At 38.6% G+C, this 22,994-nt stretch overlaps 1 long non-coding RNA gene across 2 annotated transcripts; it reads left to right on the forward strand.

Annotated features, from left to right (window-relative positions):
- The first annotated feature begins 3,403 nt into the window (after positions 1-3,403).
- LOC130931688 (uncharacterized) lies at positions 3,404-21,713 on the forward strand. Of its 2 annotated transcripts, none has more exons than XR_009067289.1 (4): positions 3,404-3,567; positions 5,055-5,205; positions 21,017-21,131; positions 21,340-21,713. It is a non-coding gene; the product is annotated as an uncharacterized LOC130931688 (long non-coding RNA). The 2 variants fall into 2 exon arrangements; XR_009067290.1 differs by having other exon boundaries at positions 3,406-3,500.
- Positions 21,714-22,994: the final 1,281 nt, after the last annotated feature.

Below are 22,994 nucleotides of genomic sequence, written 5' to 3' on the forward strand. Positions count from 1 at the left end.
TTGGCACTTTATTTGAAGTCGAGACTGTTCATGTCTTTGTTTGGTTGATTATAATAATGTTCATGTCATCATGAAAAATCTGGTTAGGTGAAAGCCAAATGTATGTTGAATCCACTACTATTTTTTTTTAACCTCCAGGTGTTCAAAACTCAGGTGATTAGGCTATACATTTAAAAATTAAGATATTTATTATCGGTTGTCAATATCGGTATCGGCTTTGAGGAGCAGGAAGTTATCGATATCGGTATCGGTTTCAAAAAATGGATATTGTGCACCCCTAAACAGAACATTAGGATAATGTGCAGAGCTGTATTATAGTGTTTATATGTTAAAATATCTCACACTGGATGGTCAACTTGAGGGGCATGCGAATAGTGTGGTGAGGCCCGCAAATAATTGTCCACTAGCACACCCCCATTGGACGGTCCACTTGGGGGTCCCGTTTATGCCCATCACAACCGGGCCCTGTTCACATTTGTTCCGCCACTGGTTCAATCTATTTGAGGTGATTGCCTGGCAGCGAATGAAGGACTATTCCTTCACTGCTATCTCTCCTACTAGTATGGATTACATGTCTACAAGTGACAAACTCACAGCAGAAGGATTAAAAGAGCCACATAATTGGACGTTATTTAGTTAAGAGTATTATTGGCTACATGACCCATAATGTCATGTCCACATATATGGACGCCAGGTCTTTATGAATAGTCGCCTTCAGCGTGCCTACAATGTGTCGTATGCACCTGGCCTGCTCACTCGACAAAAAGCTGTACTTCAGGAGCAATGGAGTCACGTGTTTTGTTTATTACCCGTGACCATTTTGCTTTTCACCTGCCATTCAACCTGCATGTGCCAGCACGTAGAGTACATGTGTGTCCTATACATTGACTTTCAACTGTCCTCTGATGTTATGTAAACTAAACCTGCTCCAGTTGCTGATAAGAAAATCTGCTCTTTTCCATTTGCAATGCTTCCTGTTGAAGGTTTTCAAACCTTCAGTATAGTTTGAACAAAAGACAACAACTTAATCATGTCCATTCCAACAGAAAGAATATTGTTTAATAAACTGAATAAGCACAAAATTGTTTTTTTTCCTGATATCTAACAATGCAGAAATACATGAATAAAAGACAGCATTTCCAGATAATATACAAGTTATCCCAAAATACAGTGGGGCAAATAAGTATTTAGTCAACCACCAATTGTGCAAGTTCTCCTACTTGAAAAGATTAGGGAGGCCTTTAGTTGTCAACATGGGTAAACCTCAATCATGAGAGACAGAATGTGGGGAAAAAAAACAGAAAATCACATTGTTTGATTTTTAAAGAATTTATTGCCAAATTGGAGTGGAAAATAAGTATTTGGTCACCTACAAGCAAGCAAGTTTGTCAAAGAGGTCTAACTTCTTCTAACGAGGTCTAACAAGGCTCCACTCGTTACCTGTATTAATGGCACCTGTTTTAACTCATTATCGGTATAAAAGACACCTGTCCACAACCTCAGTCAGTCACACTCCAAACTCCACTATGGCCAAGACCAAAGAGCTGTCGAAGGAAACCAGAGACAAAACTGTAGACCTGCACCAGGCTGGGAAGACTGAATCTGCATTCGGTAAAATGCTTGGTGTAAAGAAATCAACTGTGGGAGCAATTATTAGAAAATGGAAGACCTATAAGACCACTGATAATCTCCCTCGATCTGGGGCTCCATGCCAGATCTCACCCCGTGGCGTCAAAATGATAACAAGAACGGTGAGCAAAAATCCCAGAATCACACGGGGGGACCTAGTGAATGACCTACAGAGAGCTGGGACCACAGTAACAAAGGCTACTATCAGTAACACAATGCGCCGTCAGGGACTCAAATCCTGCACTGTCAGACGTGTCCCGCTGCTGAAGCCAGTACACGTCCAGGCCCGTCTGCGGTTTGCTAGAGGCATTTGGATGATCCAGAAGAGGACTGGGAGAATGTGTTATGGTCAGATGAAACCAAAATAGAACGTTTTTGTAGAAACACAGGTTCTCGTGTTTGGAGGACAAAGAATACTGAATTGCATCCGAAGAACACCATACCCACTGTGAAGCATGGGGGTGGAAACATCATGCTTTGGGGCTGTTTTTCTGCAACGGGACCAGGATGACTGATCTGTGTAAAGGAAAGAATGAATGAGGCCATGTATCAAGAGATTTTGAGTGGAAATCTCCTTCCATCAGCAAGGGCATTGAAGATGAGACATGGCTGGGTATTTCAGCATGACAATGATCCCAAACACACAGCCAGGGCAACAAAGGAGTGGTTTCGTAAGAAGCATTTCAAGGTCCTGGAGTGGCCCAGCCAGTCTCCAGATCTCAACCCCATAGAAAATCTGTGGAAGGACTTGAAAGTCCGTGTTGCCCAACGACAGCCCCAAAACATCACTGCTCTAGAGGAGATCTGCATGGCGGAATGGGCCAAAATACCAGCAACAGTGTGTGAAAAGCCTATGAGTTACAGAAAACGTTTGGCCTCCGTTATTCCCAACAAAGGGTACATAACAAAGTATTGAGATGAACTTTTGGTATTGACCAAATACTGATTTTCCATCGTGATTTGGAAATAAATTTTTTAAAAATCAAACAATGTGATTTTCTTTTTTTTCCACATTCTGTCTCTCATGGTTGAAGTTTACCCATGCTGACAATTACAGGCCTCTCTAACATTTTTAAGTCGGAGAACTTGCACAATTTGTGGTTGACTAAATACTTATTTGCTCCACTGTATGTGTAAACCCTTTAGCAGCTGATAAATAAATTATATTGTTTTTTGTTGTTATTTTTGCCAAATAAACCCATTCAATCAATAATGGAATCCAGACCAGACTTCAAAGTAAGGAAGATCATTCTAAAATCAGACTATGAACATGTTATGTTATCCACTGCAAAGGGGTGTATAAATCTTTTTGGGACACCCTGTGTATTTTATGTTCGTATGGTTGTTGAATAGCAAAGCTTCGTGTCATTGAAGAACGATTGAAGACTGAAGTCAAAGTCACCACATATACAGTACTGTTTAGCTTCCCATCGATACACCCACTCCATCAACAGCCAATCAGAGTAAAGAGTATTCAAATTAGATCTGGTCAGCTGCATATTAATGAACCACCGCACTTCTGCAGAAAGCCCTGAGAGTATCAGCTTTCTGGGCGTTTTTAATGCAAATTGTCGTACAAACCTGGTGAAATAGCATGCTAGGTTACAAAAATATTTTTTTTTAAATTGAAACTTTAGTGCCACCTTAAGCAGATACACAAATAACACTACACTAAAATCTCTTTTTCTGCTGTATGGGTATACCGTAAAGTATGTCTGTCTACTTTTTTCCCCTCCCCCCTTCTTTTCTGTCAGCACCCCACTGCCGATTTAAATGCAAACACACATGCACAGCTACGCAAGAGGAACACACCCCCTTTCAAAAAGACCACATTCTACACCGAGGAGTTGCAGGCTACCGGCTCCTTCAAGGTGATTCCTGGTCGTACTTTTTTCCACTTTTGGGCTGTCTAACTCATCGTATCCCATCAGCATATTGGTAGGAATTCATTGCATTTGTCATTCATTCACTCTATGTTGGGTCTGAAAAGAGAGGCTGTGTGTGGTGACGAAAGAACATGATGTTCTTTCTTGCCACATGGACTCATGCAGAGGTGTGGAATGTGCTTCATGCAAGAAGCCATGTAGGTACTCTTTATTTGAAAAGTTATATTTTTACTGACTGAATATTTGAAAAGTATACAGTACTTTAATAGTGTGTAATGTATGCATATAAAACAAATGGAATTTATAGTTATGTTAGAAGTGTGTTTGTGAGAGAGTCCTATAGAAAAGTTAATTAGGTGTCATTTGATGCTAATGTAATCTAGGCACTGCACACCCCTCTCTAATGGCATATGAATGAGCTTTTCCATTATTTTGGAAAACAGCAGACAAGTCCTGCAGGAAAAGTACTCATCAGAAACGAGTGGAAGTAGAATAATGTAAAACGACGAACCAACTTTTTAACTGTAATTTGGTCAAACTTTCAGACCTGTTGCAAAGTGCGTTGAGAAGCTTATAAGTTCTTTTGTTTGCTTTCCCTGGGGCACCCATTGAACTAATTGACTACCATTGATGGCGCGAGACGTCCATGTATGTTCTTTCGCCCCTCCCAGTCAAAATGGATTGGACGTCTAGTGCTGTCAAAGGCCCTGAAACATGAGCTTTCACAGTCAGTCATTCTAATTCAAATGAATTGGACGTCTTGCTTTGATGAGTCTCAAACTTGGTTGAATATACATTAAAATTAATTATGCTCCTTTTGCCCACCAATAACCTATAGGTTTTTCCTAGTGTTCTTGTCTGTGGCATTGAAAGGTCTTTGGAATTGTGTGGAAACACACAAGGACATAAGGTCACTCAAATGTCCATTCTTTCTTATGAAGGATTAGGTATCAATGACCTTCCTATCCTATTACACGAGCGATCCCCGCTCCACTTTTTAGTCTTGTCTCAATTCCATTGCTGACATGAATTTACGTCTTGAACTTTGTTTAGTCACAAGCTTCCAAATGTTGTAATGATTAAAATCACCACTTGGCGGCGTACCACAATGTGCGCATCTTGTTCTGGCAGGAAATTCCTAAACACACACACAAATTGCAAACATTTTGTCAGGTTACTCGTTTTTGCAAATTTGCTGAAAACACAAAAAAGTTCTTAAGTGACAATAATTACTGTTGCACAATGCTCGATCAATGTCGTATTGTGAACCCGTCTTGCTAAATGTCAATGACCCCAACGACCTTTCCTGTCTCCTTCAACCTGCTACCTCCCATTAGTGTTTGCCAATCAACTTCCTCACAATGTGAGGTTGCGTCACTGACCTCTAACCCTCCCCGAGCCCCTGCTCCGCCTCCCACCCTGACCCGTGTAATCATCTCACGTGTTGTATCCCCTCCCACCTCTTCTCATGTGCCCTCCCCTTTCACTAACTGTCGCTCGTTCTCTTTCTCTCTGCATTGGTGGTGCTCGGATCCCCAGACTGACGTTTGGAGGACAGGAACAGGACACGCACCATCTCCTCACCCATCAGCACTACAGAAATGTCGGACACCGAGAGCGCTGCTGCCCCTGCCGCCGAGGCCCCGGTTCCTGATGCTTGTGCTGTTCTCAAGGCTGACCTGGATAAATGGTAAGTGATGAATGCATATGGAGATGGATGTGCAACTTTGAACACTCTGGGTTCTACTTTTGCACAACCTTCAGTCAAGGGCGGACTTTTAATATGCAACAAAAAATCCGTGACCTCACGTTTGCCATCATGCATCCACAGTTATGCAAAGCATCAAATGAAATATTAATATGCATGAATACTCTAGAGCCTAAACAAAAATAGTTCATCAAAGCTTTAAATTTAAAAAATAAAATTCCACGCAGATTTAACAATATGAGGTGTTATTTCGTTTGTCCTTAAAGCCAGGATATCAAAATGGACTCCCTTTTGTCGACGATGTGAATCGCGCTGAAATTCACCACAAGCCCGATCTCTCATTAAACGAACTATGACATGCTAGCAGAGTCTTAGGTTAAAGGTTATAAAAACATGGGCACCCAAAATTAAGGACAATGATTTGGAGATGAATGGTATGTGACAGTGGGGTGAGGTTTGATACCCATCCGTACGCATGGATGGAGGCTGGGAATCTGCTTATGTCACTATCCTCCTCTTCCCAGAATGCCTTGCGTTAGCTCGTTGCATTTGTCCGCCAGTCTTCTTTGATTCCTGCTGTATCAACAATTAAAAAGACAACTTGTCTTTGTATTTATTCTGTTTTGTCAAATCACACGTAATCAACCAATAATATTACAGACAAAGCAACAAGAATGCCCGAGGACATGGTGATGTACTTTGATGCTCAGTGCATCCCAATGTATTACTTCATGCGTAACTATTGGTTAACTTTTTGGCCGCCATTGAGGGCAATAGGTGTCCAGTCAATTTGAACTGAGAGGACTGCGGTGAGTGAACGAATGTTCATTTGCTGCCAGTAACACAGGCCTAGACAAGGAACATAGCAAATAAGAATACAAATTCTGAAACACTGATTAATGATTAAATCTCAAATTTAAACTCTTTTTAGGGCAAGTACAGTGTATCACAAAAGTAAGTTCACCCCTTGCATTTCTGCAGATATTTAAGTATATGGCGGAAAACACAGACAAGGCTCAAAACGCAGTTTCTGCTCTTGCACCCCTCTCTAAAAGAAACTGCTGTATTCTAAGCCAAAACAACTGTTGCGTTTGATAGAACAATATGTCTATATGCTGCAAAACAGATTCATGGCGCATGAAGCCCCCGAACTATTTTTAATTTTTCCGTTTTACCCTGAAAACCCCCGTTTACAGACGTCGCACAACCACTTTTGTTTAAATCTAGCCACAAAAAGAATGTAAGTAATTATATTTATCATTCAAAGTGTGTCATTTTTAGCTTTGAATCGTTAATTGATGTCTAAATTTTAGTTTAAAAAAAAAGAACGACTTTAATTGTATTTTTTTTTTTTTTTTTTGTTAGTCGCATTTTCCCCGATATGTTAGATGATAAATAATTGATCCAAACAAAAAAAAAAAGGAAAAATAACATTTAAAAGGGTAATTATATGAAAAAGAAAATCTAAACCACTCCTTGTTGTCTGTGATTTCTGCATCGTGACCCATGTTATATCACCATGTTTCACCTATAAAATTTTTTAAAATCCGGCTGTGGCCATTCACAGCTGTGTCTTGACTCTCAGTGATACATGCTACATGGAGTTTTTGGATCGAAACAAGGTAAGTACGCGATAATATCACGTTAAAATCGTGGTGTCTTTAATTCTGCTCTTGCGTGTTCTCGCCTCCAGTTAGGGTTTTGCTGTTTAAAAAAAATATATCCTGTTCAAAATTTTTATTCCCCCAGAAAACTGAGATTTTAAGCTTTCCATTGATGATCACACATGCATTTCTGACAATTTTGAAAGTTGGCCAAATTGAGAGCCTCAGAGCAGAACACCTGAGGATTTTCCGCCATATCTTTTCATGGGACAACACTGACAAAATAACACTTTGACACAATGAAAAGTAGTCTGTGTGCAGTTTATATAACAGAGTTAATTTATTTTCCCCTCAAAATAACTCAAAATATAGCCATTAATATCTAATCCCATGGCAACAAAAGTGAGTACACCCCTTAGAAACTACGTACATCCCTAAATGTCCAAATTGAGTACTGCTTGTCATTTTCCCTCCAAAATGTCATGTGACTCGTTACAGGAGTGCTGTCAGCATTGCTGCAGAGATTGAAGAGGTGGGGGGGGGGGGGTCATTCCCACCACCATTCTTGACTGTAGGCATAACACACTTATCTTTGTACTCCTCACCTGGTCGCCGCCACACATGCTTGAGACCATCGGAACCAAACAAATTAATCTTTGTCTCATCAGACTATAGGACATGGTTCCAGTAATCCAAGTGCTTTGTTGACATGTCTTCAGCAAACTGTTTGCGGGCTTTCTTGTGTACCATCTTCAGAAGTGTGCATGGCTGGGGCGACAGCCATGCACACCAATTTGATGTAGAGTACGGCGGATGGTCTGACCACTAACAGGCTGACCCCCCAACCTCTTCATTCTCTGCAGCAATGCTGACAGCACTCCTGTAACGAGTCACATGACATTTTGGAGGGAAAATGACAAGCAGTACTCAATTTGGACATTTAGGCATGTATGTAGTTCCCATGCGGTGTACTCACTTTTGTTGCCAGGGGTTTAGATATTAATGGCTGTATTTTGGGTTATTTTGAGGGGAAAATAAATTAACTCTATGACCGTATTGGCCCGAATATAAGACGGCCCTGATTGTAAGACGACCCCCTCTTTTTCAAGACTCAAGATTGAAAAAAGACGTTTTGAACACAAATGATTATAACAATATACAGGTATTTGAGAGAAAAATCATATTATTTTGCCTCATTCAAATCTTAATATCTGAACATTTAAATATGTAAACTAAAGTTCAATCACATTGGTAAATGAAAGACTTCTGGTTTTTTAAATGTAAATAATCTATTGTGATAAAACAACAAAATTGCAATAACTGCATTAACCATCAAAGTGAAGTCTAACTATAACTGTAGTCTTGAAACAAATCTGAATAAGGAAAAACATTGCAATAAAATAAGGCAAACTGGTTAGACTTGAGAGTAGCTGAGATCTGTCATGACAAAACATCGTTTCAATGATATCTGCCGCCATCTAGCGTCGTGAATGGGGAAAGTAGCTGAGATCTGTCATGACAGAACATTGCTTCAATGATATTTGGCGCCATCTTGCGTTGTGAATGGGTATAATGTCTAGAACGCGAATATAAGACGACCCCCTCTTTTTCAGTCTTATTTCAATGCAAAAAACACCGTCTTATATTCGGGCCAATACGGTATATAAGTTGCACACAGACTACTTTTCATTGCGTCAAAGTGTCATTTTGTCAGTGTTGTCCCATGAAAAGATATACTTAAATATCTGCAGAAATGTGAGGGGTGTACTCACTTTTGTGATACACTGTATCTATTCTGGTTAAGTATATTATTATTATCATTATCATTATATGAGCAAACCTTATATTAAGAAAGCAGAATTTAAAATGTTACTAGCTCTTATGGTAAGTAAGCAGAACTAAACTAAAAAGTAAACTGGATTTAAGTTCAAATCTGGGTCTCCTGAAAGACAACGTGATGCATTTTCAACTGAGCTAAACAGTTTGGCTAAGTACTCTTTTAACGGCAACATGAGTGAGGCTAGGGCTACATTAACAGAATTTAACATTTCAAGTGAGCACAACTCACATTTGAAGTAGCACAACTTAACATTTCAGGTTCTTCTTCCTCAGAAATGTAGGTTTTGCTCCAAAACTTGACAGTTCAAGTTAGCACAACTCATTTTATCTGTGTTAACTACATAAGAATGTTCATTTACCCCTCCCAGTCAAAATGGATTGGACATCTAGCAATGTCAATGGCAGCCAATGAGTTAAATGAATGCCCTACAAAGGGTTAATCCTACACGTTATATAGGTCTTAAGTTGGTTGTCTTGCTTGTGTATAGCAATGATAAGGTATTTGTGGGGTGTGACTTAGATAAGGCAGAAGTTGCTGCTGAATGGGAGGTTAACTTTTAAAAAAAACGTTAGTGTAGCACAAAACAGTCTCATTATTTCTCACCATCTTGATTTATCATCCATTATCACCTACTCTGACAACGTTGACCCCTCATTGTGATCCCTGTACAAGTAACGTCCTTTATTGCATCTTGTAAAAGTTTTGGAATTTCTTTGGGTGTTAATGATAAGGTGCTTTCTTGCTGTCACGACAGCCTTTCTTTATGGGGTGTGTCATTTTACACTAAAGTTAAGGATCTATTCATGTGTGCAAGCGTTCAAATATTGGCTCCACATGCAAAACAATGTTAAACACAGAATATTTGCAAAACAGGAAGAAACTAGCTGGTCTTTACACAAACATATTAGCAGGAGGGGAAAGTAGCAAATTACCGTTACTAATACGTTATAATGTTTACTTCCGTTACTCTAAGTAGATTTTTTTTCTGGTGTAACCTGTAACAACCAATTACATTTTAGAATGCTTCTGTTACCAATTAGGAAAAAAAACAAAAATGGAAATAAGCGAGAGAGAGAGAGAGAGAGAGAGAGAGAGCGAGAGAGAGAGAGCGAGAGAGAGAGGATAATATTGCATCTGTGTGCAACACATAGTAGTCATCATCAAATGTCAAGAACGCCGTTCCACATGGCCGCCATATTGAATAGGCTTCCTCACCTTCACAGTCATCGTAAATTAAAAAAGTCAAGGTCATTGTAATATTTATATTACATTGCCTTAGAATAGTGATTGCAACCATCTACTAGTAAGAGTCTAGCATTGTTGTAACCGATGTTCTGGCTGCAACCGAGAGACATAATATTACTACCATAGTTTTCGAACTATAAGTCGTTACTTTTTCCCCTAATTTTGAATTCTGCGGCTTATAATCCAGTGCAGTTTATGTGTTGATTTATTCAGGTTAATAGGTCACACTTTATTTGACAGCAGTGTCATAAGACTGTTATAAGATCGTTATGATTATGACATGACACTATCATGGGCATTACTGAATGCTTATGACAGATATCATTAGTGTAAGTGTCATCCGGCAAATAATGTCACTAACTGCATTTATGCCCAGTTTGGATCTTTTACATCCATTCAAAAGTGAGATCATTTCCCGATGACACAAAATGACATTTGTTATAAGCATTCATTAATGCTCATAATAGTGTCATGTCGTAAATATGATTGTCTTATGACAGTCTTATGGTGCCACTGTCAAAGTGTTACCAAATACTATAACTAGCAATTAATAAAACAACTGGAACAGTATCTGAAGAAATAATTAGCACAGAACATGAATTTTGTCTGTAGCGCCGTAATGCATGCTAGGAGGCATGTTGAGCAACAACAATATGGACAGCAGGTGGCAGCAGAGGTTGACTGTCTCCCCCAAGGGAGCAGTGATGGCCAAATGAAGCTTCTTGAAGCAATGAAGCTTTGCAGCCAATTGGTTCAGAGATTCATAGTGGTTCATTTGGTGTTATGACAGTGTAATGATGCCGCTGTCAAACAGAGTGTTACCGGTTAATATCTTTTGGTGTAAACATCCCATAATACAGTGAGGAAAGTTGCTGCTTATAGTCCGGTGCGGCTTTTCAATCCATCCATCTATCTACAAATGTCGTTTTCGAGTCAAATTTGGTGGGTTGCAGCTCATATTCAGGTGCGCCTTATAATATAATTACGGTAATTAGCAAGGCTAACTAATTTACATCACATTGAGAGCAGCACTCAATTTATGAAAAAAAAAAATGGGTACGTTACTATTTTGCTCATATTATAACTAGTTTCTATCTAGTTCTAAGTGTTGTTTCATCCACCCACAACTCGCAAATACACAAAAAATAATTTTTACTTTGAGTACTTTGAGTTACTTTTTACTTTTAATTTTTGTATATTTTTACACCAGTTTAACTTTTACTTTAGTAAAATTTCACGAATTAACAGTACTTTTGCTTGAATATTTATTTATTTATTTTTAAAAATACTCTTTTACCCCATGCATAATAGCAATAAACTCATTGGCTGCCATTTGAACTGGGAGGGCTGTTCATATGCTGCTAACCCTCCCAGTTCAAATTTATTGGACGTCGACTAGAGACAAACTAATTTATCTAATCAAATCAAAGTTATTTATATAGTCCTTTACAAAAACCCAAAATGTCCTCAAAGTGCTTTACAACAACGATAAATATAGTTCATGATAAATAAAAGGAAGGAAAGTATGATTCGACATTGATTAAAAAAAAAAAACAATGCATCGCGCTAAAAGTCAAAACAGCAAATAAAACAATAAAACAGATTAAATCCAAAAACATTAAAACCCTTTACAAATATAGCCAGGCTACCCTAGTCTGCAGAAAAGGTGAGGGTGAAAAGGTGGGTTTTTAACCGCGATTCAAAAAGGACTGGATACGTAATGGTGTGGATTTCAGGGAGCAGGCTATTCCACAACCTGGGGGCAGGAACTGCAAAAGATCGATCACCCCACTGTTTAAGATTCGACCTTGGAAATTGCAGAAGAATTTGGCCGTTAGAACGAAGAGCCCTGCCAGGGTTTAAAATCTCTGACAAATAAGAAGGACCCTGGCCATTAATAGAATTAAAGGGATCCACGGATAGAAAGACTTGTAGTTCTTTAAAAGATAAACATTATTATGAGTTAAGATAATTTGATATTGAAACCCCTCTAGATGTTTCGTTTTTATAGAATTTGTAAAATTTGTTTAACTGGTAGGTCGCCATTGTTCTTGACGTTGCAGGGCGGTGAAATCACATGGTTATGCTGCTAGATTATGACTCTAGCGACATAAATATGTCATATGTTCAACCCTTTTCAATTTGAACCTGAGAGGAACATTAATGACCATGACAGTACTGTCGATATTTCACAAAGTGAGCAGCAAACGCAAAATGAACAGGAAAGACGGGATGAGACGAGACGAGAGTAGGGAAAAAAAACGGTGATCTGAGAAAATGTGCTACACTGGTGAAACGTTCTACAAGAGACGAATTTGACACCCAAATTACTACCGTGCGCTTTTAGCTTGTTTTGTTTCAATAAATACAGACAGACAATACTAAAGATGCCTTAAGAAAATACTTAAATGTAGTAATATCAAATATTAGAGTGGTTTAAATATGCTTAGTGACTAATGGGGTCAACAGATCAACAATGTGCTTTAAAGCTACCACAAGAAAATACAATGCTTTAAAGTATGAGAGGGAAACTCAATAAATACACAAAAAGTAAGTACTCACCTCTTTTAACCGATGAGCGCATTTGTAGGACGTCTTGCCACGTAATTGCAGGAAGCCTGTAATATTCATCGAGTGACAGTGACAATATACGTCATCACCCCGAGCGTCCATTGCGTGTCTAAAACATGGCGCCCTCTGTAGGTCAAAACATGTTCTAAATATTATAGATTTTTAAACCAATGGCAATATTTTATGTGTTTCTAGTAACATATTTTAGTAAAAGACAACAATTGTGGCTTATTAGAGCCAACAAGTCTTTAAGTCCGAGGTTCCCTTTAAAAACAGACAGTAAAAGTTTGGAATCAATTGTAAACCGTACTGGAAGCAAGTGGTGCGTTTATAGCATGGGGGTAATATGTTCATGTCTGGTTGTACCGGTTTAAAATCCAGCAGCAGCATTTTGAACAAGTTGCAGACGAGAAATAGAGGACTTGGGAAGACCAACATAAGGTGCATTGCAGTAGTCCAGTCTTGAGCTTAAAAAGACATTAATTGCTTTTTCAAGTTCGTGGTGACTAAGAATAGGTGTCACTTTGGCCAATAAAGGGAGCAGGAAAAAACTTGCTCTTACAACAGAACTAATCTGTTTTTTTTAAGTTAAAAGTTTAAAAAAGTTTAAAGGAAAAAGTTTAAAGTTTGAAGCCTGTTATCGAATATCACGCAGAGATTTTTAACGTGTGTCTTTTAAGAGTTTGCATTTCGATTGGACGTCTATCATTGTCAGTGGCCCTGAAAGAAAGTGAAAGTGACAGATTTTTAATAGTTGTTAGAACACACCATCGGACATTTGTGGCTGAACTTGCGCCGTTAACATGGCAGTCTGTGTAATCAATACTAGAGCCTACCATGTATTTATAGACAGTGGCTTTTAAAAGTCACGGCTTGTGGTGTGTCAGAGCGATACCGTGTGTGCAGGATAACATGACATGTTCTCAGCTATATATCAACTTACTGCTCCACCTGACACCTGCTCCTTTTACTCAGGATCACTGAATACCTAAAAAGTTGATGACAGAGTGACATTTATGAATGAATAGCAGGGCATCAGGGATCTCTTTAAACAAATGTGACAAAGAGGAAATATAAAGATAAAGTACTTTTAACTGTGCTTTATATAGATGTGACGTTGTAAAGGTCACATATGAAGCTGAGCTAGCTAAAATTTTAAAAACTTTCAGTATTTTATTTCCATGTAATGTCCATGTGCACACTAGACATAACTCTTTTGTAATATTTACCGTGAGTCATACCTCTGTGTTGCAAATGTGTACTGACAGCATGCAAGTTGTTACTTTTAGACTTTGGGTTCTTCTATAGGACGAAGAGAGACCCTCCCCTTGTTCTAACCTTTACCCTTTATCCGCCACACATGCACATGCACGCAGGGTCTGTCATTGATTGACTGCAATTGCATGTTCTGACATGCCTCATTCTTGCACAATTTTATCATGTCATGAAGCCTCTACTACCTACCTGAAACAGAAATTATTAACTGCTTTACTGTGCACTGTAAAATATTATCAAATTAAAACATCTCTTTTCTGTTGTACTGCATTACAAAAGTTCATTCACTCTAGTGATTCTGAAAGATGAACATTAAAGCCTGAGTTATGCTTCTGCGTTGCGGTGACAAGTATCGACTACGGCATCAATGAGTATTCTGCGGCAAGGGAACGCATTGCTCTGTAATTCACCACCAAGCCACTAGAGGGGTGTGGCGTTGTGTTTGTATGGTTTTGGGGGACTGTTGTCGACTTCCTCTAGTTTTCTTCCGGTTACACAACAATGTCAACGGAGGTGGAACGCTGAAATGTGGATCTTCAGCTCTTCAACATTGAACAACAAATGTTGATCATACAAATGTTGAGGCACAGGCGACGCAGAAGACGGTTGCGGAGGTGGTCTGTCTGACTGTTGATGCTGTACAGAGACTGGCAGTCACATTACGAATTCTAGCATCCGGCAGTGGAAGCCAGCAAGCTGCCTTGTCCAGCGTCTTGTCCGATTTGTTTGCCGTGTCCTACAACCAGCCAGTGGGATACCATAGCAGATTTCTGGCGGCTATGGAACTTCCCAAACTGCGTTGAAAGCCTTGATGGTAAACACGTTATCATAAAAGCACTGAGGCATTCTCAATCAGTGATGATGTATCAAGTGTATGAACTGTCTGTTGTTGAAAATCAAACATGAAAATAACTCTTTTGACACCATACCTGTGCTTTATTCTTCATATACTTGCAGTGTAAAATGTAAATAAGTCACAGACTCACAGCAAACATATGTACACAATAAATGATAACCAACCAAAAATACGACATAAAGTGATAAAAAGCTGGCAGTTTTTGGCCGACTGTGTCACCGCTTCGTGTGACCATTCGCTTCCGAACACACACATACTTGTCCCGGAGGTTCTTCCATTTTTATTTGAAATCGCTGACCTCTGCCCCATATTTTCAGCAATCTCCTTCCACGAATTGCTTGCCATTTGGCAATCTTTATAATTTCTTGATGAGACATTGTAGAGGTTGTCCTACTTGCGGACCTCTTTGATGATACTCTAGTCGGCTTGGTCCATTTTTGCGTGTAGCACAACAATGTTTGAAAGTTCAGCGGTGATGTCACGCTGAACTAGAAGCAACAGTCTGAGCGGACCAATCACAGTCCATTTGCGTCACATCACGACACGTTGGCGTGACGCCCAGCCAGGATTCTGTGGAGGTGCACGTCAGGCTACAGCGGAGGGTCGTAAATCGGGTCTGCCTTGACGACGTAGGTCTGCCGCAGAAGCATAATTCAGCCTTAACAGTCAGTCCTCCAAGATTAAATGAATTACATCCTTATTGATGTCCATAGCAGGAAATGAGTTAATTGTGGCTCACTTCTTTGTAAAAATTGGGTACTTACAGATCACTTCCTGTGGATTTTGGGTAATTTCTGTTGATTTTGGGGCATTTCCGGGTTACTTCCTGTTCATTTGTCACATCCTGGTTATTTTTCGGGATGATTTCCAGATCTGTTCCTATTAGTTTTGGAGCATTTAGGGATCACAATCTATTGATTTTGAATGACTTTCTGATGTTTTGGGGGTATTCACAGGTAGGACTGCAGCTATCGATTATTTAAGTAATCAATTACTCCATCGATTAATTAGTTTGATTTTTCGAGCAATCGGATAACAATCATTTTTGCAATAACATTAATCTTGACCTGCGCATCCATTGGCACCAGGATTGCACTTTCTAAACAGCATTAAATGCAAATACAAAATACCTGAGTGTTTCTTCAAACTGTAGAATTTCACTATTATTTCACAAGAGCTTTAAATGGATTGGAAAATAATTAAAATACCCAAGTGTAAGCGGTAAAACGGTATCAAAAATAATAAAGGAGGATCTAAGTATAAAAAATATTTTAATGAAAACTACAGCAATGTATTAAAAACAGCCATTTATTGATTTGCTACTTGTTATGCTTATCGGGCATTTATAAACACCTGTTCCGTCATCACTAGAGTGTACGTTATTCAGCAAACAAGACAATTTGTGGTTCTTTGACGTTCTTTATTTGACTTCCTTCACTTTTTCCTCATTTTGAGTTTTTTGTAAAGGTGTAACACAAAAGACACACATTTTGACAATAAAACATTTATCACAAAATATTTGGAGTTTAAATGTCTAATTAGTGGAATTGATAGGTAAATTTAGTTTATCAATTCAACCTAATTTATATAGCAAAAGTCTGCTAGCTTAAAGGCTATAAATTGCTAAAGGTTTTTTTTTTTTTTTTTAAATCCTCTTAACAAATTGTTCAAACACATATTTCTTCAAAAACTGTTAAATGTACCTCTAAATTAAACTACGAATGCAGAAACAAACATATTAGCTCAACCAAAAACTTCCTTAAGCCTTATGTTGTCTTTAACAGGGAGCAGCTGCTCTTCAGTTAGAGTTATGTGATATTCACAATTGTCACCTGAGGGCAGTGTTTCCTTCCAAATCAATTAAACTAAATACAACAGTTTCAACAAACCAGTGCAACGCCACTCTAACCGATTAATCGAAGCAGCAAAATTGATTTTTTTCTATTTGAATTACTCGGTTTAATCCATTAATCGTTGCAGCACTATTCACAGGTCACTGCTGTACATTTTGGGTTAATTGCATTTTGTGTTCGAACAAGTATTGTTTTTAATCATGACTAGCAATACATTTTTTGCAGCTCCGAGTTAGCTATCAATAGGAGTGAATGGTTGTGGTAGTTGAATGTGCCATTAGAAATGAATGGGGCCATTGAAAATGTGTATATTTGTTTAGATTTTGATTATTAAAAAGCTGCGCCAAAAATATGCATAAGTTCAGAAGTCTTGAAAAACAAGAAATTTTCTTAAATATTAGTTTATTTAACATATACAGTACATCGCAGTACTAGACCGTGCAGTTCTAAACCACTACATACTACACTCAGATTAATTATTAAATTTCTATCTGCAAATGTCAATGTATAAGATTGACATTTTACATACAACTTGCAATATATTGTTTCTGAACCTAATGAACTGTCCCTTAAGTGTGTCCAAACGTCATTTGACCAATTTTCTACGTACATTATTTGTTGCTGCTACACCTGCTAAGTAATCTATAATACATGTCAGTCCCGGAAGACATACTACAACACGATTATTCATTCATCTTTTGTGACAGACAGGAGGACGCCATCACATGGCCTCAGTAATGACCGGATGTACTAGTAAATCCTAATAATTATGTTTGTGCTGTAATATGAAATACTAACATCGATATTCAATCTCAGAGTTATCAACTGATGCATTTCCATGACAACTCAGGTTTGTGCCTTGACCTGGTAATATGACCTTCCTTAACAGTGTGAGTACGCTCTCTTGGGATGTAGTGTGATGGCGCTTGGTGGTGATGTCATCATCTCCTCCTTTCCTGTAATCCTGCCACACACACACGCACACACACACTCCTACATGCCCTATTTGAATTCACTCAGGGTCCTTCTTTGTTGCGACTGGATTAGAAGACTGATCATTAGCATTTATTATGTTGTTTTTTTAATTGTACATTGCTGAAGATCTTACTGACATAATCCCAATGCACATTACCTGTGTTTATCCATCATTTAATCATCATTCACATTATCAATTTGGAACAATCCTTAACCCTGAAAAAAAGAATCTTAGTTTAGTGTTATTAAAATATACTGCATATAAAGAAGAGAATATTTACTCTCAACTCATTGCCTGCCATTGACAACGATACCCTTCAACATGGGAGGACTCGCTGCGTGTGAATGCTCATGTTTCAGTGACATTGATGTGACTAAATGTCCAATCCATTTTGTCTGGGATAGGCAAATGAACATTCGGTTATTGGCCCCTCCCAGTCAAAATGGACTGGGAATTTAGGAGCATCAATGGTAGCCAATGAGTCCCCTATAAATGGTTTACTCGTCGAGATGATGACACACATGCGCACACACATCCCTCATATGATGTAATATCAGCAGCCTTCACTTCCTCCACAAAGCACACAGCGGTTTCAGCAGCCTCCTGGCATAGTAAACTGCTGAGTGATAAGCTGCAGCTACCAGCTGCATGTTGCATCACGCACAGGCAGCCAACCACACATGCAGTATCATCTTTTTTAGATTATATTTAGTTTAAATGAGTTGGTATAATTGAATGAGTTGGTATGTAGTGCAGTGGATATTTCTGTTCTACTTATCATCTAAATACATCCATTACAATATTCAAAATGAAAAGCTTTCACTTTAAGGTGTGTGTTTAAAAAAAGAAACATGGTTGCATGTTTTAAGTGGAATTGCTGAAATTTGGAGAAAAAAAATTGCCAATTCTATTTGGATTTCAAGATAAAGGTTAGACACTAGATGTTTTTTATGGGTACTGCTCATCAAATGTGCATGCGCAAAAGACCACCTTAGACCATTGTGCTAATGTGATGAATGGATGGGAGGAGTTTACTTATAATTCAAATCATGCTTCCCACCCACCACGCTTCCTAGTTTAGCTTTCTACCTGCGTGTCTTGTCATCGTCCCATCATCACGCAACCTTCCCCTCAGCCCCTCCTCCGTGGTTTCCTGCTAAACAGATGGGTCCATACACACTGCCTTCTGTATTCATAACTCCTCCCACTGCCCTCCCCCTTTCTCTTGCTCCATCACCCTAATGCACTTTGGCAGTCGGATGCAGTTTGTTGCTGCATGCGTGAAATAATCTCTCTTGCCTTCTCTCTCTCTGTCTCTCTCCCTCTTCACACTCTAAATTTACATACATACAATTGTACATACAGCACTAGTGCTGCAACGATAAAACGATTAACTCGAGTAACCCGATTAGAAAAATGGCTTGTTTTGAAATTGTTTGCATTTAGTTTTATTGATTTGGATGGATACACTGCCCTCTAGGTGGTAACAGTTAATATGCTATAACTCATCTAACATGGCTGAATCCAGCTGCTCCCTGTTAAGACCAACATAAGGATGCAAGTATTTTTGTTTGAGCTAGTATGATTGTTTATGCATTTGTAATTTAGTTTAGAGGTATATCTAGCAGTTTTTTGTGGGAATATGTGTTTGAACGATTTATTAAGAGAATCGTAGGGGAAAAAAAGTTTAGATTTTATAGCATTTAAGCTATAAAAAGAAGAAGATCAGTTCTTCAGTATTAACAATTTTGTGCTTCTTAAAATAATAGTTTCTGCCACACAGATCGGCCTTTTGCTATTCAGGTTAGCCAATTTTTCTTTTGTTTTCTTCGATTCTCTCTTTTTTTTTTTTTTTTTTTTTTTTTTTTTTTCTTTTAATACCGTTTGTGAAATGAAGGTGCAATTCTGCATAGTTTGGAAAAACGCTCGGAAATTTTATTTTGTATTCGTATTTAATGCTCTTTTGAAAGTGCAATCTTAGCAAGCCTTTGTTTTACATCTCCTAAAGTTTATTCTGCAACGCATTAAATGTTCCTAATCCGATTACTTGATAGGTTAATCGATTACTTAAATAATCGATTGCTGCAGCCCGATACTGCACAAATTTTACGTATGTACATACATACCTGCATACAGTACATACATGCAGGCATACATACATACATACATACATACATACATACATACATACATACATACATACATACATACATACATAACATACATTCATACATGCATACATTTAGGGATATTGTGAAAAACACTCACTAAATTACCCACAAAATGAATTGCACTTCAACAATCTAATGAAATCCTTTACATGATCTGGCTCTATCAAAAATTTATTGTCACTATTTTCTCATTGATTGCCATTGACGATGATAGACGTCCAGTTCGTTTGAACTGAGAGGGCTGACAGCATTCAGTTTTAGGACGTCTACTATTGACAAGCTAATTTAACTTCACAGTGGAAGGATGAAACAGCCACACAATTGGATGTCTATCATGGCCAATGGCAAAGAAAGAGTTCAATGAAAATATTGTCGCTGTCTTAATCTCAATATCTTATTTTGTCACATCTAGCTTCATGAAAAAGTCAAAATACATTAAATGAAGCGCTATCATTATGGACATGTATGGCGATAATATATTTTGCTGTGGAGTCAGCCAGTGCTCCCTCAAACTTCTGTTAGCTCACCTCTTAACTGGAAACAAATACTATAAGAGGGAGCACATATAGTAACTCCTATTCTGGCCTCCCAGCAGTGGCTTCCTGGACACTTAAGAGTTTATTTTTAAGATTCTGCTGTTTGTCTTCAGTGCTCTAAATGGTTTTTGCACCAGCGTGTCTCACTGTGCTGCTCCTGGACGTTCCAAAGATAAATTCTAAGCTTTGAGTATTTACAGTTCATTTCTATTGCCTATCCAAAACCATGGTATGAGCTCCCAGTGCATGTGTGGAAAATCAACAATTCACACATTTCATCGTTTGTTCCTTTTCTTCTTGTAATCGTAGGCCGTTTTTGTGTTTACTTTAAACAATAGGTCTGTTTTGTCAACAGATCTAAATCCTGCTCACTGCTATTCATTGTGTGTACTTGTATTTAGAGCTGGGCGATATTATCGATATATTGGTAAATTGTGATATAAAGAGACACAATATTCATAAAGTAATACGACGTTCGGTTTACAAAATATTGTGCAAAGATCTTGAGAAATACATAATAATCCGTTTATTTTCTTTGTTAACCTTTCTCCCAGATGCCATTTTACCATGTGACGTCAAAGGTCAAGGTCGTATGTGTGATTCTCGTTTGAAGCAAGCCGCAACCATACACAATAGTGAAGCCTCATTGAATTGAATGAAAAACTTGAATCATCACGATCTCGCGATTTTTAAAAAAGATTTTCACGTTGTTGTTGTAAACTTCAATTACGAAGGGCTAGCTTGGCTATAGCTATCGTTCATCTGTAAACAAATACGAATTCTTAACAACCATTGCTCAATATATTGTACTTATAGTCCAGAAATATATGGGCAAATGTCTTAGTTTTTTTGTCCTTTTCTTTCAGTGTGGCCGAAAAGGGAGTAGAGGCATGCAAAGACCTCAAAGAGGCCTTCGATGCCTGTGTGAAGAGTGTGACGGAGGGGACATCATGAGCCAGGAGTTGCTCCCCAAACCTCAATGTGAGTACATTTAAACTGCCAGTAAACCTGAGATGCATTGATTCACTTAGCTGCCTCTGACAGCACTAGCCATCCAATCAATTTTGACTGGGATGTAGTAGTAGTAGTATTTGTATACCATTTTCTTTACTGTGTCTTTCTTTCTAATGAAAGACTCTTTATTAACTCGCATCTCATTTCATCTCACCTTCTTCCTCCTGTCTGGTAGGTCCACTGCACTGAGTCCTTCGAGTTCCCAGCATTCCCTTCTGCACACCAGCACAGGACTGAACGGCGGCAACAACACCGACCAGCATCACAGTGTAAAAACACTGTGTTGATTCGGGCTGAGCTTGGGAGCTGGCAGCAGACGCCATAGTTTCCTCCTCTGCCCTACTTCCCTCCCACCTCTGTTTAAAACTTACCGATGTCCTTCAGTCTTCTGCCATTCCCTCTGTCCCTCTATGGCTGATGTATGGTGCATTGACTTGTTGATACTTCCAGAGAACTAATGGCTAGTCTTGTAAATTCTTAACTTGAAATGAAATGTCAAAGGAAATAAAAGTACAAAATGATTGGTATACAGAAATTAAAGTGTGGGCCATTAAATCACGTGTATTAAATTGCTAATAGAAATAGGGTGTAATGATGTATTCAGGATCGATTTCTGCTCAATAATAGTATATCTGTGAGTCTGAACGATCGTCCTCACCAAATGTGCCCTGCCACTGACCGGTGACCAGTTCAGGGTGTAGACCGCCTTTCACCCGAAGTCAGCTGGGATAGGCTCCAGATAGATAAGCGTTCACAGCCAGTCCCCAATGTTTAAATGAATTGGACGTTTATCATCGTCAGTGGCTGGCAATGAGTCAATTGTAAATATTCTCTTATTTAAAACCAAAACAAACAAAAAAAAAACTTTCTTTTTTTTTGCAACAAATCCAATGAATATTCCCCTATCCATTTATTATTTATTTTTTCAAAAGCATAAATCAGGGAACTGGACACGGGCGCGGAGTCGATTCATAGGGGGCCTATCTCCGTCAAAGTTGACCGAGTGGAAACACAGACAAAGTGCTTTTTCCGTAGAAAATTCTTGTGAATAAATGCTTAAATCCCTGAATTCTTTATAGATATGGACATAAAACAGTCTCAATTCTTGGTTGAAAGCAAAAAAAATGTGTGGGTAGCATTTATTTTACGAAAATATTGCGAACTATGAGGCTAGTCAGTAAAGAAATTAGCGGCTGCCATATGTAAACAAAGAGCTTTTTCCGTTGAAAATTCTTGTGAATAAATGCTTAAATCCCTGAATTCTTCATCGATATGGACGTAAAACACTCTCGATTCTTGGTTAAAAGCAAAAAAGCCGTGCAGTTAGCAGTTATTTCACGTAAATATTGCAAAGTACAATGCCAGTGCTGTAGTGGCTAAATTCTCCCATTAATTTTTTTCACAACGTTTCAAAATACATGCATGGTACGAAAAATATAATAATTACTTTGAATCCTCGAACAAATCACTCCTGAGACAATCCTTCCTGTTTGTATGCGGTACAGCTTTCGTACTTTTTCGGTACAGCTTTCGTACTTTTTCAAACTAAATCCGGCGTTGGATCCCTGCATGTGTTGACTAACTGCGACCGACTGCCAATAACTGAAGCGGACTGTCGGACAGGCCCCGACTTGAAGGCGTTGAGCAGTGGCTGATGAAGGTGACCCGTCAATACAATTATGAAGTCTATGGATCGGCTCAACAGCAAGCTCTGCGGGAGCCTGGAATCGAACCTGATTATTTGATCCAGGTGCGTTGGAGGAGGGAGACATGTAAAAACAAGCTGTATGGGGCTCTCGAGGACTGGACTTGGGCACCTCTAGCTTAAAT

This window comes from Corythoichthys intestinalis, chromosome 16, assembly GCF_030265065.1.
Source record: "Corythoichthys intestinalis isolate RoL2023-P3 chromosome 16, ASM3026506v1, whole genome shotgun sequence".
In the NCBI taxonomy this organism is placed as follows: domain Eukaryota; kingdom Metazoa; phylum Chordata; class Actinopteri; order Syngnathiformes; family Syngnathidae; genus Corythoichthys; species Corythoichthys intestinalis.